Here is a 14,678-nt window from a genome sequence, read left to right as displayed (position 1 = left end):
CTCAATTCCTTATATTGCTTGTTTTGTATTCTCTTGTATTTGTATTATTTGTATTGATCATATTGGGTATAAGACATCATATGCTTCATTGGTATTAGTGCACATGGTAGTTTATGTGCTTAACAAAGTAACCCTTTAGATAAAGGTAACTGTGAACTTCGCAGTATTGTACCCTATTGAAAGGCCCACTGAGTATAAAAGATATGTTTAAGGAAGATGCTGCAATATATCATAATATCTTAGACCCTTCACCCTTTAGAACATAAGGAGGACACGTCTAAGCTAGAAGTTTATAGTAAATATACAGAGAAATGTTTGTTCAGGGAATAGCATAATTATAGGTTATGAGAGCAAATGTATTTTTTCCCTTTTATTAATTAGTATGGTATCTGCAAAGTGAATTTGGTCATTCCTGATGTTTGTCAAAGAGAGTAATTCTTACCATAAAAGTTGTGTTTACCTTTAAAAGAACTTGTAGTTTTAAATTATGTTCTGTTTGTATGCTTTCCTCATACAGGAGTGTGAGGCAATGGAGGTTGCGTAAAATAATTAATAAACTAGTAGTGTTTATATCAGATGAGATTGTTGAATATTAGGATCATGGTTGGAGAATTATAAACATTATAGATAGCAGCCATCCAGAATAAAGCAACACAAGGTTCTTTTACTTTTTTTTAGAAGTTCAAAGTGACAGTGTAAAGAAATCCATTTATTTTCATTGACTGTTTTCTTTTTTCCATTCTTACTACAGGGCTGGCCTTAGCATAAGTTTTAGCATAACCATTCAGGCCCTTGATGAAGTCTGACAGGTTTTCACTTGCGTAGTATTCATGAAGTATCATTTAAAAGTGTATAGAGAAGTTGTAAATTATTCTCTGAGAAATGTCAATGTATTTAGTTTGTATTATATATCAACAATGTTTTGTTTGATTTTAAATGACATAGGATCAAAGTGACGTTTTATTTGGACATAATTGTGATTGTATTGCAGTGTGTACTCATCCTGTACTGTTTCTGTTTGCTTCCTAGACTCCCTGTGACTCGAGTGTCTGCTTGCCATGGGTATCCACTGGTTGCCTTGTCTACCCCATGAACAAACCATCAGATTTCCAGTATCTCCCTGCGGAAGAACCGTGGATAAGCACCCCTACTGCAAATGAACTGTTGGAGAACTGTATTATAGCAAAGTGTCGAGGTGCCGCGCTCTCAAATGGACTGTTCTTAAAGTGTTCAGAGGCCACCTAGAGACAGTTGTGCTGTTGCTATGTCATGCTTTACTGTGGAAAAGGAACTGTTGGACATATTGGGGGGTGCTAGCAATGCAGGTGGAGAGATAGATGATGCAGCGTTGTTTGGGGGTAGATGGGGGGCTGGTTGGGTCTCTGTTCCGGTAGACCGGTAGTTTTGGGAAGGCTGGAAGATAGATGGAAGGTATTGGAGGGACTGTACCTATATACAGTGACAATTAGCCTATAAGAGTATATCACGACATAGGAATATTTTTCTCTTTAGTATTCTTATAGAGTTCTGTTAGCATAATACAAGGCTATACTAATTTTCTATGCCTGTCTATTTTTATGTTATTCTGTTAGAATAAAAGGATGGTATGTTAGGGGTAATATGAACCTGATGGCAGCCATCTTGTTCTTCGCAGCCATCTTGTTCCTCGCAGCCATTTTGTAATGAATAGACTTTATTATACTGGGGTATTATGCAGTGAGAACTATATGCATATTATGATAGTTTCCTTAGCTGTTCGGCCTTGCCAATGTACCCTGGCCCGACGCCCAGAAATAAGATATAATAAGATAATGTAAACAAGATGGTTCAGAAACCTTGTTGTCTCCGCAGATGGTAGTTTGTTATGACTCTGTAAGTATTGTTATGAGAAACTCATATTCCAGTTTTTCCTTGTTCTTTGCTCTGTATAATTGTGTAAGATGACGCGGTCCTAACGTGTCATCCCCTTAACCCTGTATGTCACTATAAGAAAGGCTTGCACTGTGCAATAAACAGAATTGGCTTTCGATCATAATGCTGCGTGGTCTGAGTCATTCTAAGGGGCCCTTATCAGATAATCTACATATGCCTCAGGTGGTACACTAGGCCCCAGGCTTTGGCCTGCACTGACACTTACCCCCTGGGGGGGACACCTAACAATAACATAATTACTACTGGTCAATTATTTTCAGCACAAATGTAGAATCCTTCGATAGATCAGCTGGTAGAGCGGAGGACTGTAGTGCTAAAGCAGTAATCCTTAGGTCGCTGGTTCAATTCTGGCTTGAAGGACTTCTAGGCTGTTTTTGCAAAACTCGTAATTTAAAAACACACAAAAAAAGCTGTTTTTGCTAGCTGTTGATATACCATTTAAAGAACTAATAAGTGAAAATGATGATTCTGGCAGCGGTGGGATTTGAACTCATGCCTCCGAAGAGACTGGAGCCTTAATCCAGCACCTTAGACCGTGGCCACGCTACCCTGCACACAGCGAACACTTTGAAAATTGTGCGCTGCACATCTACAGAAGAAAAATCAAGACTAAAAGTTGACTAATTGTTCTCGTTAACAGATAAACTGGGATTGTTGTAATAATTTTTTCTCCTCTATGTTTAAAATGAATATGGCAGTTGAAATGTCTTCTTTTGGTATATATATATATATATATATATATATATATATATATATATATATATATATATTGCTCAAAAAACAAAGTATTGCAGTATGCAGTGATACCTTTTTATTGGACTAACATAATATTTCAAAGACAAGCTTTCGAGAGTTTTCCTCTCTTCCTCAGGTCTGAAGCAATACTTACCAATCTGATATAGATACACATCACATGCAACAAATGGAAGGGAGGGAGGGGGGTGAGAGGGGTGTCATAAAAAGCAGAGAATGTGTCTGAAGGAGAAAATAGCTGAGAATAGCCAGAAAGAGTAAATAAACAGAGGAGAGTAAATAGGCCAGATGAGAGGAAAAACAAAAGGAAAAAGAAACCAATATAGGACAATAAGATGAGAGATTATAGAAAGTTATGGTAGTGTGTGAGAAAGCCAAAGTCTACATTAAGTCCTTCATTTCTGGTATTGAAATGTGTGATCATTTTCATCTCAAAAGTCTTTCGTTCATGAGAGTCTTTGAAATTCCCTTTAAGAACTTTAATCCTGAGATTAAGGATGGAGTGACCAGTCTGGGTGAAGTGATGACCAACAGGGGTACAATATTCATTTTCCTTGTGGTTTTTGATCATTCTGAGATGCAACTTTAGGCCAGTTTCTCCAATGTAGCAACCTCTGTCATACGCTGTACACTGTATCATGTACACCACATTAGCAGATGAGCACGAATAGGATCCTTTAATATTATATGACGCGTTGTTGTGTCTGGCTGTGTTGTTGTCACATATATGTTGACACAGTTTGCAGAGTGATTTGTTGCATCTTGCAGTGCCATTCTGTGTAAGCTTCTGTTCTGTGGTTAATTTGCTGTGGACCAATGTCTGTCTCAGGTTAGGCGGTTGTTTGAATGCTAGTATGGGGGGTTCAAGAAATAGTGGTTGTAGCTCTTTAATAATTTTGCGTACTCCTTCCAGAGTAGGGTTGTAAGTGACTACTAGAGGGGTTCTTGTTTTGTTTTCCTTTTCTTTGTATTGTAGGAGTCTTTCCCCGTGGTGTTTTTAGGGCAGATTTGATTTTTTTTTAGATATTGTCCTTTCCTTGTAGCTCTTTTGCCTAAATGACTCTGACAGTGTACTCAGGTGCTGATCTCTGTCTTTTGTGTCACAGCAAATGCGGTGATATCTGATAGCTTGGCTGTAGATGATACCTTGTTTGGTGTGATTGGGATGGAAGCTGGAATTGTGGAGGTAGCTGTACCTGTCTGTAGGTTTTCTATATAGATGAATGAAGAATGCCATTGGTGACAGTTATTCTGCAGTCCAAGAAGTTCACACTATGATTTGAAAAGTCCATTCTAAGGTTTATTGACGGGTGAAATTAATTAAATTATTTGCGGAAATCTAAAAGGCTTTCTTCTCCTTCTGTCCATATTATGAAAATATCGGGGTAACGATAATATGTATAAGGTTTGTGGGGCTGAGTACATAAAAATCTGTATTCTAGGTACGCCATGAAAAGATTAGCGTATTGGGGTGGCATTTTTGTGCCCATCGCTGTCCCTGTCATTTGTAGGTAGTAATTGTTGTTAAAACTGAAATAGTTGTGTGTGAGTATGAATTATATAAGCTGGGCAATAGTTGAACTATCATATTTATGTGTTGGTTGGTGGGATGAGAGAAATATACTGCAGGCCTCAATACCATCCTTATGCGGGATGTTGCTGTATAAGGATTCCACATCCATAGTAACTAGTATAGTGCTTCCAGGTAGTTAATTTATCTGGTTAAGTTTATTAAGGAAGTCTGTAGTGTCCTGTATAAAGCTATCAGTCTTAATAACAAGAGGATTAAGAATGTTTTCTATTAGGCCAGATATTTGTTCAGTGAGTGTTCCCATACCTGTTATAATGGGGCGTCTTTGGTTTCCTGGCTTGGGCAGCATGTAGAAGGTACCCATCTGCAGTGGAGGCTCCTCCATTTGTGCACATGAGCACATGCCCCCTGTCAGATGCAGAGGAAAAATAATAATTTTGCAGAATAAAATATAATTTTTCCAATAGCCCCCTATTAGAAAAATTATATTTTATTTTTAACCCCCCCCAAAAAAAAATTCTGATGCTTTTTTTTTAATTAAACATACAAAATTTTGTTTCCTGGTGTGTCTCTTTAAGGCAATCGCACGTGCGATAGAGCCCTATACCCTGCCTGTCAGTGAAGTCTATTTCACTGCAGGCATCTGGGCCAGGCTTAAACTGCTTGTATATAGATCCCTGTTCGCACAAGCTGAAGTGTGCGAGTGGGGAGGGACAACTTCAAGGAGCCAAGTTCAGCTGCGCTCTGATTGGCTGCAGGTAACCCTGCATCACCGGCTCCTCCCCCGCATCAAACAGGCGTTCTAGCCAAGTTGCCTGTGTGCCCTCGGATAGGCTGAGCCTGCTCGCACCATGATGCCGGTGACGTCATCACCGGCTCCTCCCCGCATCAACGGCATGAAAAATTCAGTCTTGAGTTTGCTGTTGAGCGGAGAGGAGTCAGTGAACTGAGAGAGAACTTTACTGTGCATTGCAACGATTAACAATACTAACTGACCTGTGTGATACTGTGCTGTGCTGTAACTGCTGTTAGCCTGTTGAATTACAGTTACACAGCCAGCCAGCACTGATTTACTTAGTTCTTCTGCCTGTCTGTCTGTTAGAGCCTAGCCGCCGGGCTAGCCCTAGGCTAGAGAGGGAAAGTTAGAGGGAAAGTTAGTGGGGCCGGAGGAACTGTCTGTCAGTCACTCACTTGGGCTGCTTTGCTTAGCTTTTTGGGCAGAATTTTGTTTTAAAAAACCAGCTCCCCTCCTGCTGGACGGTGGACAATACATTATAATTTATTTATTTGTGAGACACTGTGAGAGGCTTCTTAGTTCTTGCCTGGGGCCCTGTCCGCTCATTTTGAACAGAAAGTTATTTAGTCAGAGATAGATTGAGTCAGTCTGTCAGAGTGAGAGTGTAGTGAATTAGCAGCAGGCCAGATACTTAAAGTTAATTATTAGAATTAATCTACACTACTAGAGTAGGACTAGGGAGTAGTGTGGTAACTTTTAGTTTTAAATCAATAGATCATTAATTAGATTGCACGTTTTGAATTTTTTTTTTCTTTTCAGAAAAGCAGTTAACTGCCTGTGCTGTTATATTAACAGTCTAATTTATTATAAAATATAAATTATAATTATATTAGTTATATTATTTACCACAAGACAAGTGCATATTTTTTAAAAACTTCAGAGCTATTTACCTACAAGTTATATATTTCATAACACCCGCAAAACTACTTGCCTAAGCCTTATTGCCTTTGCCTACTAGTTTTAGACAGTAGTTGACCTTGATCATTGACGGCTGTCGTGTCACGGCTGCTACCTGCTGTAATTAACTAGTTAAAACACTATTTTAGTTTAGAATTATTAGCAGTTTGCAAAGAGTCTCAGAGTTTTTAAAACAATTATATATTTTATAACAGCTTCACAGCTACTTACCTACAGTCCTAAAAGTTATCTATTTTAGAACAACCAAAAATCTACTTGCCTACTAGTTTTAGACTGTAGTTCACCTTGCCCGTTGACGGCTGTCACGGCTGCTGCCTGCTGTAATTATACTACTTAAAGTTAAAACACTATTTTAGTTTAGAATTATTAGCAGATTGCAGAGAGTCTCAGAGTTTATAAAACAATTATATATTTTATAACAGCTTCACAGCTACTTACCTACAGTCCTAAAAGTTATCTATTTTAGAACAACCCAAAATCTACTTGCCTACTAGTTTTAGACTGTAGTTCACCTTGCCCGTTGACGGCTGTCACGGCTGCTGCCTGCTGTAATTATACTACTTAAAGTTAAAACACTATTTTAGTTTAGAATTATTAGCAGTTTGCAGAGAGTCTCAGAGTTTTTAAAACAATTATATATTTTATAACAGCTTCACAGCTACTTACCTACTACAAGTTGTATAATTTATAACAGCTGCAAAGCTAATTACAAACTTGACTTGCCTATTAAGTCAAGTTTTATATTTTATAACAGCAATACTACTATTTATATATTATAACAGCAAAACTACTTGTCTCAAAGTTATATATATATATATATCTATATTATAACAGCAAAACAACTAACCTACAAGTTATATATTTTATAAGAGCCGCAAGGCTACTTACCTAGTTAAAGTTATATATTTTATAACAGCAAAGTACTGTTCTTTGTGTGTAAACTAACAGTTAAGATGGCACTTAGTAAAATCAGTGTGTCTGAGCTAAAGCAATTACATTTTTCAACGTTACCCATGGAAAGAAAAATTGAAATTAAAATGCTCAGGCCAACACCTATGCTTAACCTTATCCAGGTGACAAAATGTAAAACTAGAGATTTCAAAAGAGAATTCAAACCCGAGGTATATGATAAATATGCATGGATTTGTGGCTGTGAATTATCCAACAGACTCTTTTGTTTTTATTGTCTCCTGTTTGCAAAACAAAGTGGTGAATCAAGCTGGGTGAGTTCTGGTGTCGCCGATTTATCACATTTAAATAAAAAAATAAATAAACATAATTGTTCACAATCACATTTAAACTCCACATTAGAGTTTAATTTGCTAGGAAGGGTTGATATTCGACAACAACTTGACAGTGCATATCGTTTAAATATTAAAACATAAGTAACAAAAAATCGTTATGTTCTTTCGAAAATAATTAATTGTATTTTATTTTGTGGCGCATTTGAACTTGCACTTCGAGGACATGACGAACGCGAGGATTCATTAAATCCAGGCCTTTTCAGAGGTCTTATAAACTTCTCAGCAGAACTTGATGCATCTCTAAAAGAACATCTCACTAGTGCCACTGTTTTTAAAGGAACATCAAAAGAAATTCAAAACGATTTATTAGACTGTATGCTTACTGTTTGCCAGAACCAAATAAAGAAGGAAATCTCAAATGCAAGTTTTGTAGCAGTGATAGCAGATGAAACTACTGATGTTTCATCTGCCTTCCAATTGGTTGTTGTTTTTCGATACATTATAGGTAACGGTCAACCGGTTGAGAGATTCTGGGAATTCACTAATCCAGCTGGACATGATGCAGAATCTATAGCTACATGTATCCAAAATACTTTGGAAAAAGTTATAGACAACCCCGAAAAATTGATATCCCAGAGTTACGACGGTGCAAGCGTGATGAGTGGCCAGCATGCAGGTGTTCAGGCTATAATTAAACGTACCTACAAGAATGCACATTTTGTGCATTGCTACGCACATCAACTCAATTTGATTGTCAGCCAAGCAAGCAGTCAGAATCAACAAGTTTGAGTATTTTTTTCTAACCTAAGTGACATTACTAACTTTTTTAGTAACTCGCCACAACGGATAGCTATTCTAGATGAAACTGTTAGAAGAAGGATACCTCATGGTTCAGCCACCAGGTGGAATTTCAAGAGTCGAACCGTCAATACAGTGTTTGAAAACAGGGAACAGTTAATTGAATGTATGGAAAAAATAGAGTCAACATCGAAAAAAGAAATAGCAATAAATCAAGCTGGGGCTATTCGACGTATGTTACAAGACTCGGTATTTGTGTTTTGGTTTTCAGTTTTTCACAATATTATGCCACATGTAGATGTGTTATACAACCAACTTCAGAAAACACTAACAGACGCGGCACTTATTCGAAAACATGTTAACACTTTCCAGCAGACAATGGAAAAGGAAAGGAAAAGAATGGACACAGTGATCATGACGATATCAGAAACAGAGGAAACATCAAGGAAAAGGAAGAGAGAAAATATTCACATTACTCAGACTGTGGCAGCTAAAGAGATATGCGATGTTATCACGAATCAAGTAAAAGATAGATTTTCTTTTATAACTCACTACTCGGCTGTTTCTCTCCTCCAAGCTGAAAAATTTGCAGATTACGAGAAGAATTTTCCAAATCAGCTTCTTGAACAAACATCAGCAGTTTATGACATATTACAGAAAGATCGCCTGAAAACGGAACTAGGAGTAATTTACAGAAGACCAGATTTCCGAAATATGAATGGTGCCATCAGTCTTCTACAGTTTGTAATAGAAAATAACTTGGACAGTACTTTTTCGGAGACCTACAAACTGTTGCAAATTATTTCGACTATTCCCGTGACAACTGCTGAGGCTGAGAGATGTTTCTCAACTTTAAAACAAGTTAAGACATTTCTAAGGAGCACCATGACTGAGGAAAGACTGACTGCTCTAGCCATGCTCACAATTGAAAAACAATTGATCAATGACATGCCTACATTCACCGAAAATGTTATTGATTTATTTGCCTCAAAAAAAGACAGGCGGATTGACTTAATTTACAAAAATTGTACTTGAGTTATCAACATTCTGTTTTAATCTTTACCTTTGAAGTTAATTATTAAGCACTAGTGTAATAGAAATAATCTTCTTTTGTAGAAAGTAAAATGTTGGTGTATTTATCTTAATGTTGCCACGGCCTTTGGCTGCATTGGCTAATATCGAACACTGGGGGCTAGGGCAACAATAATTGAGATGTGGTTTTATTTCTCTATAAAGTGGAAGGTTCTTTAAATCCAGGAATATATTTTCATAAATGTACATTCAAGATACTTATTATTTTGCAGCTTTGATTAATCATTTGGTTAATACATATGTTATTATATAATTTAACTGAGCATGTATATTTTAACACTAGACATGGGTATACTGAAGAGTATGGATTCTTGTATATTAATTTAAATATTAGACATGGTCATAATATTAAATATTATAAATATATATATATATATATATATATATATATATACTTCCTACTGATAATATCTTAAGAGATTAACTTAATAGTCATTTTGCAAACAGGATCTTCTTTTTATTGTCTCCTGTTTGAAAAACAAAGTGGTGATTCAAGTTGGGTGAGTTATGGTGTCGCCGATTTATCACATTTAACTCCAAAAATATAAATAACTGCTACTAATCACATTTATACTCCCCATTAGAGTTTAATTTTCTATGAAGGATTGATATTCGCCAACAACTTGTCAGTGCATATTGTTTGAATGTTAAAAAACACTAACATCAAGTAACCACAAATCGTTATGTTCTTTCCCAAATTATGAATTGTATTCTATTTTCCGGCGCATTTGAGCTTTCACTTCGAGGACATGATTGTAATTAAAAGGATTGTAATTTAATACTTAGTTAGTATGATACTAATAATCAGCTATACTATAGTATTAACTATTTGAAATCAATTGAGTAATCATTTCATATTCTGATATTACATTGAATTTAATTAGAATTATGTAGTGATTAATTTATTGTAACAATATTTATATTTCCTTATTATCCCACTTTAATATAAATATATTCCATATTTGAAGTCATTCCTTAATAAAGTATAGGAGTATATAAAACTATATGAAAATTAGGTACAAGTCATTTCATATGAAATTTTGTCTTCTATATGCTTGGATCGATTCTGAGCTAGAAAACCTTTCCAGACGTATATGTGGATTCAGACCTTCAAAAGTATTGTTAGTCTCATCATTTGTATATCATACAAGGGATAATTACTTACTTTCCTGAAGATTGAGCATATCTGAAGAAAAGTACAGAATTGTTTCTCTGTCACCCCAGAGAGGTAACATGGTCATCTTGTTTGTAGAGATCTAATCTCATTAAGCGATGAAGTAAAGAATCTTTTGAAGCTTAAACTTTAACAAATGTTTCCTTTGTATATTTTTTAGATATCCTGCCTGTGAGCTGTATTGGAGCATAGTATTTATATATAATTGATGTTACATTTCATAAAAATATATTTAATATCTGAGTTCATTACTTTAATACAGTTTGAGTGCATGAAATCATATACAGTTGTATGCAAAAGTTTAGGCACCTCTGACAATTTCCATGATTTTCAGTTATAAATAATTGGCTGTTTGGATCAGTAATTTCATTTTGATCTATCAAATAAATGAAGGACACAGTAAAAATTCAGTAGTGATATAAGGTTTATTGGATTAACAGAAAATGTGCAATATGCATCAAAACAAAATTAGACAGGTGCATACATTTGTGCACCCTTGTTATTTTGTTGATTTGAATACCTGTAACTACCTAGCACTGATTAATTGGAAGACAAAATTGGTTTGGTTAGCCCATTAAGCCTTAAACTTCATAGACAGGACAGGTGTATCCAATCATCATGAGAAAAGGTTTTAAGGTGGCCAATTGCAAGCTGTTCTCTATGACTCTCCTCTGAAGAGTGGCAACATGGGGGCCACAAAACAACTCTCAAATGACCTAAAAACAAAGATTGTTCAACATCATGGTTTAGAGGAAGGCTACAAAAAGCTATTGCATAGATTTAAGATGTCAGTGTCCACTGTGAGGAATATAGTCAGCATGGTGAGGATATGGAAGACCACAGGCACATTTCTTGTTAAGGCCAGAAGTGGCAGGCCAAGTAAAATATCGGATAGGCAAAGGATGATAAGAACGGTCAAAAACAGCCCACAGACCACCTCCAAAGACCTGTACTACTGGGAATATTGTTGAGGGTCTCATGGATTCCACTCAATATCAGCAGATACTTGGGAATAATGTTGAGGAATCAGTCACAAACTTCAGTTGAAGTTACCCCCAGGCCGGGCCTGGATATTTCAAGAAGACGATGACCAAAAACACTGCTGGTTCAAATGGGTGGGGCCATTTGATGGGCGTGACTTTCACAAAGGGGTGTGGTTTTTAAAAATGGGTGTGGCTTGTTAAAAGGGGCATGGTTTTTTAAAAGGGGCGTGTTTTTCCAAAGGGGCGTGGCTTCCCAATAGGGGCAGGGTCTTGTGCACCCCCATCCCAAAAATTCATCAGCCGCCACTGCCCATCTGAGAACTGGAAGGTACCAGATTTTCTAATTCTTTCTGTATTTGTTTAGGAAATGTTTTGATACTTTTTGTGAGTTTAGCTGAATATTCCTTGGTGGGGTCCGTATCCAGTTTTTTGTAGTAGTTTACATCAGACAACTGTCTGTAACCTTCTGTAGAGTAGTCCTGGGTGTTCATGATAACTACTGATCCACCCTTGTCCGCCGGCTTGATGATGATGTTATTATTATTCATCAAGTTTCATTTCTTTCCATATGTGAGAGGATGTCAGTGATTTTTTTCTCTTGTGTGGTGACTAGGGATGCCACTCTCAGGCGAAAATTTTCAATGTAACTGTCCAATTTGATATTACGTCCTGCTGTCAGTGTAAAATCTTAGTTCTTTTTCCTACCATTATTATCCTGTTTAAGAGTCGGTTTTTTTTGGCATTTAAAAATTCCTTAAGTCTCAATCTTCCTAAAAATTCTTCCAAGTCTGAATATAACTGGATGTGATCAAGATTTTTGTTAGGACAGAATGTTATATATACTGCATATACACACATACACACACTTACAGGTTCTGAGCAGTCATTTGTTCATTTGTACTATTATATTCTTGACTGGGGAAAAATACACTTTACACATAAAGAATTGTTTTGTTTGGATGAACAAACACTTTATAGTGATAAACCTGAAAAGAACATTGCACTACAAAATATACACACTTTAAGCTGTTAGAGGATGCCATTTTTGCATAACTGATCCTACATAACTATCAGCTAGATTACGAGTTTGGCGTTATGAGTATAACGCTGCTTTTTCCCTACCGCTGATATTACAAGTCTTGCAGGTATAGGTGTACCGCACACTTTTTTGGCCGTCATGCAACGTCAGTACCGAACTTTAAAAAAAGTCCTTTTCTAATGGCACTTCCATAGCGCCGGTATTACGAGTTTTGCCTGGGATGCCAAAAAGTGAGCAGTACACTCTATACAGTCAATATTCGTACCGCCATCTAAAGTCAGTAGTTATGAGTTTTACGTTAAAAAGTACACTAGCGGGGGCGGAGCCTAGCCACGGACTAAGATGGCTGCTTAAGCTTAGAGCTCTGAAGTCCCTTCAGTTTTCAGAGATAACTAACGTTTTCCCACATGTTGCCAAAAGCTTAAAAATACTCCACACTGCAACCGGAGGAACTAGTGAACAGCTCCGATAACTCTTATAGCCCAGAAGCTTACCCCACTAGCGCATGGCGCAACACCAAAACCGGGAGCCGCAGAGACAGAGAACCGGGCTGCGCAGTGAGTAAGCTGTGTGATAAACACACGCTTTGAAATAACAAGGCACATCGCTTACCCGGTATAGCAGCCCAACCGCAATGGGAGTAAGTTACAGGACCCGGTCCAGCGGATGTCACTGACTGTGCTATTGAGGCAGACCGAACAAGAAGTGCAGGGCCTGCAGTCACGTGACCGCACTGAGGCCTGAGAGACTAAAGCCAGACCAGGATTTACACAGAGACAGCACTGGCCGCAGCCAAGTGGAAGGGTAAGGGCGCAATGCTATACACCTCACCTCTCTAAGTACTGAGGCAAAACACAAGCGTGAATACACGCGCAAAGCTACAGAAAACACCACAGGGACAAATGTTATGGCACACAGGTTATAATAGATTAGCCCAAGCCATGCATATGCAAAGTATGAGGGCAGCTTTTCCCTATACATACCCAGCCACTCTAAAGATACAGCTGCTAGCAGAAGGGGAAAACCCCCATTACTGAATGGCCCACAAATAACTAACACTAGCCTGAAAGCAATTCATAAAGGTGCATACACACACACTCTGCTTCAGAGAGAAGAATCATCTATACCATATAATAAACTGAGCTATCCGGGCACAATAGTACAGATATCCTGGACAGCGGGGCACAGAGGTTGGCCCCTGTGGAGTCAGATAACCAACTGGCGCTGGAGGTGGAAGGTACCTCAATTAAAAGACTCTGCACTGGACCTTTACAGGCAAGGAAACTGAACACAGAGAAGGCAAAGCAAAGCAGCACCACGCAGTAAATCTTTACCAGACATGGCCACCAAAAGGAATACTAAGTCGCCCAGACCCACTCAATCCACTGCCCTAGAGAACTATCTGATCCCGGCTGAGACAAGCACTGCAACAATGGATAAAGAACGTGCCACATCTTCACTATCAAGTGCACCTCTCCCCAAAGAGGCAAGCTCACAGTGCAATGCACAAAACTATCTAACAAGGGATGACATAAAACACCTCTCATCAAAAGAAGACATCAGAGAGGCGATGCAAGACTTCAAGACCATGTTCGGGGAGTTAAAAAGAGACATTATGGTGGTAGACCGACGCGTCACGCAAATAGAGGAAAGACAAGAAACCCTCAGTTCCGATCTACAGCACCAGACTAGTCAAATGCAGGCCCAAGAGGGCACAGTACAAACACTTATGGAGCGTATAGAGGTCTTAGAAAATAGGAGCAGGAGGAACAATCTTAGACTGCAAGGAATAACTGAAGCAGTCGACCCTCCTGCCCTACAAAAATACATACAAGACTTTATCAAACACCTCAAAAACAACGACGCTGCTCCCGAAATACTGATAGAAAGAGCGCATAGAGCATTGCACCCTAAACCTCCAAATAGAGCCCCACCAAGAGATGTCATAATGAAGCTGCTATCCTTTAAGGATAAGGAAGAAATCCTTCGGCTCGCAAGAACGCAGCACCCACTAGAATTCAGGGGATCTGAAATCCAAGTCTACTCTGACCTATGCCCTACAACATTATAGAAGAGACGGGATCTAAGATACGTCACTGCTGCTCTCAAGGAAAAGCGGCTACCTTACCGATGGGGATTCCCCACCTGCCTAATCGTCACAAAAAATAACACTTCACATGTTCTGAAGACTACTGAGGATCTTCCAAACTTCAACCAAGCTCTGGGCCTAAACATACGTCCACCGCCAGAGATAGAAGAAGATCAACGGGGCCCTCCTGGACCCAACCCTGGCCTTAACCAAAGAGCGCACCAATAACCCCTTGTTTGAGGGGGCAATGGCAGGACAGCCGTCTGCAGATTTGCCTCTCACTGGAATACTGGATGCTGTAAATACACAAAGTGGATACCGGTGTGGAG

The 14,678-nt window shown here is 38.2% G+C and overlaps 1 non-coding gene across 1 annotated transcript; it reads left to right on the top strand.

Moving 5' to 3' along the window:
- Positions 1-2,206: 2,206 nt before the first annotated feature.
- TRNAY-GUA (transfer RNA tyrosine (anticodon GUA)) lies at positions 2,207-2,292 on the top strand. Its single transcript is given in 2 exon segments — positions 2,207-2,243; positions 2,257-2,292. It is a non-coding gene; the product is annotated as a tRNA-Tyr (tRNA).
- The last annotated feature ends 12,386 nt before the right edge of the window (positions 2,293-14,678 follow it).

The sequence above is a fragment of the Bombina bombina genome, chromosome 5 (assembly GCF_027579735.1).
Source record: "Bombina bombina isolate aBomBom1 chromosome 5, aBomBom1.pri, whole genome shotgun sequence".
NCBI lineage: Eukaryota > Metazoa > Chordata > Amphibia > Anura > Bombinatoridae > Bombina > Bombina bombina.
Note: the sequence above shows the minus strand (reverse complement) of the source record. Positions and strands in the feature narration are given on the sequence as shown.